The 5,416-nt window shown below is 38.5% G+C and overlaps 1 long non-coding RNA gene across 1 annotated transcript; it reads right to left on the reverse strand.

The window, feature by feature from the left end:
- Window positions 1-921: 921 nt before the first annotated feature.
- On the reverse strand, window positions 922-2,990 carry LOC108166340 (uncharacterized). The gene is made up of 2 exons (XR_001776667.1): window positions 1,975-2,990; window positions 922-1,879 (listed from the first exon to the last, which is right to left on the reverse strand). It is a non-coding gene; the product is annotated as an uncharacterized LOC108166340 (long non-coding RNA).
- Between the last annotated feature and the right edge of the window lie 2,426 nt (window positions 2,991-5,416).

Genomic DNA, 5,416 nt, shown 5'->3' on the forward strand with positions numbered 1-5,416 from the left:
AATAAAGGGAACACTTTAGCATTTAAGTGAACACTGAAGTGTTCCCTTTATTTTTTTGACGAGTATATATATATATATATATATATATGACTGCATTTTTAAAAAAGTAAGACAAGACACCAACTGTCTAAGATGAAGTTTTATTTTGCACGCCAGCAGAATGAAAAATACATTTTATACATTTAAGATTTTATTTCTTTCTCGTTTCTAATGAAACTCYSAAACATCGTCATTTTCAGACTTTACATCGAGACAGTCTTCCGTTTAAAACCTATACCTACAACCATGCATACYTTTCATGAAGTTTCTTCAAAGCAGGAAATATCAACAACACATGTTTTTAATGACTCCCGATACTTACCAATATTTCCTTAAGATTTATGATCATACCGGCTAATTAAATTGTCTTGAATGTTGAAATACATAATTAAATGTTCGATCGATTTGTCAAAACGTCACCAAGTGTGTCCCCTCTATATTATCGACCAAACTGCGGTTCTGTTTCGATCATGAACCACAAAAGGAACAGAAGTCGCTCCTCATCTCAACAAAATAAAGTTGGATTCAGAGTTCCCCATTTAAACTAATTCTGAAGTTATTTATTTGCATTTCCATTACTTAACAGAGATAAAATTCAGAATGGCAAAAGAACAAAAACTATCGTTTCTTTAATTGTTATTCCATAACGCAAAAATAGAAATTGCGAAACACTTAAGGGTCCAAAGTTGCTYCTCTTCGATCTTCTGTCGAGACTCGCTTCAAATTTGAGGCGGCAGCAAAGCAGATTTCTGCACACACKATTCTTTTTTACACACCCGGACATTAGAGACACGGTTGTTCCAACACGGAGAACAAAATACTCGGCTTGTCTTTCTTCCCCTCACTAAAGGATCAGGTACATAAAACAGACCTCCAAACAGACTCTTCCCGTGTCCATCCCAGCATCAGAATTCTCCAACCCATGTTCTTCCTTTTTTTTTTTCTCTCTCTCCCCTGATTCCACTGATCTGAGCTTGAAATGCGGAGACAGCAAAGCTCTAAGCCTTCAAACGTGTGATTTTTTTCAAAAGATCTCTAGAAGCAATCTCTCCCTGCCTGACCCCTGACAGCTGCAGATCTCTTTATTTCTCTTTCTGCTGGCACTTCATTTGGTGGAAAAGCTCTCAGATTCGCACCTCTGTCAGGCAGCACAAGTGTTTATTATGTGCATACACGCATACACATACACACACACACACACACACACACACACACACACACACACACGCGCGCGCGCGCACACAGAAAGGTAAAGAAAAATAAAAATCCAATGTATTGTACACCTCAAAAGCAAGACATGTATTGCATTTTATTAATCATCACGAAAAACAACAGCAAATAGGACACATATGCAGATTTATTCATTATTTATTTATTTAATTTTTTTTGCATGTTTACGAAATAAAACAACGTTTTAGTGAAATACGTGTTCATACTTTTACAAATTGTCTGATTACACGAAAATCCGAAAGAGGTCAATTCATTTATTTTCTTTCGAATTTGCTGAAACAGCCTCTTTTACCTTAAAAAATACATAAATAAATAAATTTGGCAAATCAAAATTCTTCTTACATTAAAAAAAACAAACAAACTCTGAAGCCTTACACAAAATATTGTTTATTGAAGGGACAACATCTAAAATTATTCTGCAAATATGTCTCAATGCATGATCTGGGCAAACAGCGGGTAGATTTAAATACACTCCATCATACATCATAACAAAATTACCTGCGTAATGGCACCTGTTCTTACAGGCACGTTTCTTTTTGATTGTAGCTGCTTTTTTCCGCCGATCTGCTCAGAGTTGCAGGGGCTTTTGCTTGCACGGTGCCTCCCCTCGCTGCAAAAAAAAAAAAAAAAAAAAATGAGACCGCAGACTCTATCATTAGATCGGATGGCAAGTCTTTATGCAAAGTGTTTTGCATAATTACATACCAAAGCCAGAATAGCCACCCTCAAATTTTATGGGTCACAAAGCATCGACAATTGCCGCATTATTGTCCACCAAAGTCCAGCCCCAGCGATGACAAGGAACCGGGAGAGAGGAGAAGAAGAAGTAGAAAAAAAAAAACCAAAAAGTATACTCTAATCTGATCTTGGAAGATTGAATTTTCATTCCAATAAAAAAAAAAAGAGGGGAAAAAAAGGGGGGCGAAAGAGAAGATTATTTTCTGACAACTTGTTTACACATAGTGGTAAAGTTCAGAGGACTGACCAAGGCTGCAGGGAGTTTGATCGCTGAATCCACAACATTGTGCGTCATAAACTGTCTCCATTCAACTGCTTCTTCTTTCAAATCTCCCATAAGAAACATACGTGACGAACAAAACTGAAGTCATTTGGAAGTAATTTGATTTTACTGCGCCTTTTAGTTTAAAATATGTGCAATTTTGGCACTGAAGCACATTTTTCAATACGTATCTCAAATTTGAGTTGATTTCGAATTGAATCAAATTTACCCTCTTTGTCGTTTATTTTTATGATAGGAGTTTTAATCTTGCAATTGGTCATTTTTATTTTTAGCTTATTGTTAGACCAAATATGCTTATTTTATGTTAAGTACAGAAAGAGTTTTAAAAGATCCAGCGTAGGAACAATTTTAACAAAAATAAAAGAAAAATATAAGATAGAGGGATGAAAAGAACATTTACATATTAACAAGAAAATTAATGTCACATTTAGAGGTAAAGTCTACTTATTGGATCATATTCAATTCGGTTGGTTTCTTTAAATGCTTGCCCGTACAGTGCGGAAGTTCTGCAGGAGACTTGCTACAGTAATGATCATTTAGGATTTCATTATCAAAATTCAAAAGATAAATTAGAAGAAAAAAAGATTTTTTTTTTAATCTAAAGTCGCAATAAAGCTCGATAAATAACTATTTTGAAAGAAAGACAAAAAGAAAGATAAGGAATGTAAAAAAGAAAGAAAGAAGGAAATAAAAAGAAAGAGAGAAGAAAGAAGATGAAAGAAAAAAGGAAAGAAAAGAAGAAAGAAAGAAAAAAAGGAAAGAAAGAAAGGAAGAAAAAAACGAAACAAAACCAAATATTTGAAGATAATTGCGCTTCTTTTATCTTTTAGAGCCAAACAAATATTTGCACCTTTCACTTCATGGTCGATGTTTAAATTCCAGTCATTGATTTTATTTTATTTTTGTCTTGTTTTCTTTAAAAACATATTAAAGTGTCTGGCATTCCAAAATCAAACTATCTCCCGGTAATGTATTAATTAAAAAAAAAAAAAAAACTCCAATTGAAAATATTTTCTTTGAAAAAGAAAAAAAAAAGAGAAGAAGCAGCGGAAATCCAGATGGGGACGACTGAAAAGGAAGAAACGGTGAAAGCACCGCTCCGGTGAAACATGCAGAACAGCGCCATCTCGCTGCAACAGGCGGTAGCTCCCCCACATCGATTTCCTTTTCGCTCCCCACATCTCTATACCTCCCCCCCCGCCCCCACCCATCCTATCTCTGTCTCTCTTTCTCTCTCTTCGCGGAGACCCTCCGTGAAGATTTGTCCTCTCACAGGGTTGAGCGATTTCTGTGCGCACAGCCAGCTCTGACAGCAGCCCGCACGCCGCTGTCTTTTGGCGGCCACCAGTTCTTACGTGTTATGGCTGTTCATTAGTTCGGGGTGTGGGGGGCTGGCTTGAGTCCCCGGAGCCGCGGGTCCCGGGACCTGCAGGGGTCAGTCGGAGCGGAGTGGGGCTGTGGGGGTGGGGGTGGGAGGGAGGAGGGTAATTTCCCTGTAATCTAATTCAACCCCATGATCACAGTCCGACATATAGGCTTCACCGGTTCCCAAAGTGAGGTCCCGGGACGCTGCGGGGTCACTGAGGAGGGGGTGAAATAAAAATTAATTTCTCTTGAAGGTCGCGTTCGGGGTTCTAGTTGCACATTTACAGCATGTATGCATTTGTAGATGCGTGCTCCCGGGTGGATTTCAAGCTCCCCACTGATCTCCGCTCATCTCCTGGACATAGACACTGTTGCATGAAGGCAAAACTCATCAAACACCCGAAAATGTCAGATGTGGGGTATCTGTGGCAATCTCAAGCGGGGATGCGGGGGTTCTGCAAAGCATATCTGTTCGGCGTGTTCTTCACATGAGAAAGGTCTGAGAGAGCTGCGAATTGGAGGTGAAAGACTCCAGTCTGTATGCGGCAGGAGAGGAGTTGTTCAAACACTCATTGTCTTTATGGTGTCTGGTTTAAGTGACCCGAACATGACAGGAAATATAGGCAAATCAATCCTCTGTTAAAAATACATTGAACAAAACTCTACAAAACGTCAGCATTAAAGCTACACGATGGACTTTTTAAACCAACCAAACTCACTTTACATACAGTTGCTGCAACACGGTTGATTTGTTAAGCAATTTATTTATTTAGTCTTTGAAAGTCCTTATTTAATCAAAATTAAACTTTCATGTCCCGCAAAACACATCAGCCAGGTTGACATGCGTCTGGTGACGTCACAAGAAGTACCAAGTAATAATTGACATTATTTTAAGTAAGCTGCTGGTTTTTACTTTATTTTGCAAGTACGTTTTTAATCAAATTCCCCCTTAAAACATGTGATCTGTCAAACATTTGCGCTTCTTCTAATGGCATTGATCCGAAATGCACAAAAATCAAAAGCTGTTTTCGTTTCTTTAATGTGGCTTGAAAAAACTTTCAATCTTGAAGTCCCGTAGTGGGAATCCATATTTATTACTTAGCTGTGTTTTGATGGTCATTGTACATTTGTTAGGGGAAAGAAATGAGCCACTGACTGGGCCGTATATTGAAGATTAAAAGGCCAGTTAAATGAGAAGGACTGATGTTTAACAAAATGCAGGCCTTAGTTGTGTTCATCTGTAGCAGAAGGTGTTTTCACATTATAAAGTGTTTACAAAATGCCCGAAACAAAAACTTAGTGAAAATGTACTGACACACAATTAAYATGATTTGTCAAGTTTGTTGTTGTTGTTGTTGTTGTTTTGTTTTTTTTTTACCTGTGGAAACTTGGGAGCATATGTAGGCTGCGGATCATTGTGTGGTGGAAATGATGATGAGGAAGATAATGGCAGCGACAATGGCGACGAAGATGAGGAAGATGATAAAGAATGGAGGAGAAATAACGCGCAGGGTGTGAGTTTTATTGTTAACGCACCTTCAGTCTACCACCATCACCAGCAGCATCGACCAGCATTTTTGCCAAATTAATTTCACAGTTTGAGAGAGCGCTGCCAAGTGAGCCTTTTGGAACTTTCGGCAAAAATGAGGCAAACGCACCCACACAGACACACGCACGCGCTCGCACACACACACACACACACACACACACACACACACACACACACACACACACACACACACACACACACACACACACACA

This window comes from Poecilia reticulata, linkage group LG6, assembly GCF_000633615.1.
Source record: "Poecilia reticulata strain Guanapo linkage group LG6, Guppy_female_1.0+MT, whole genome shotgun sequence".
In the NCBI taxonomy this organism is placed as follows: domain Eukaryota; kingdom Metazoa; phylum Chordata; class Actinopteri; order Cyprinodontiformes; family Poeciliidae; genus Poecilia; species Poecilia reticulata.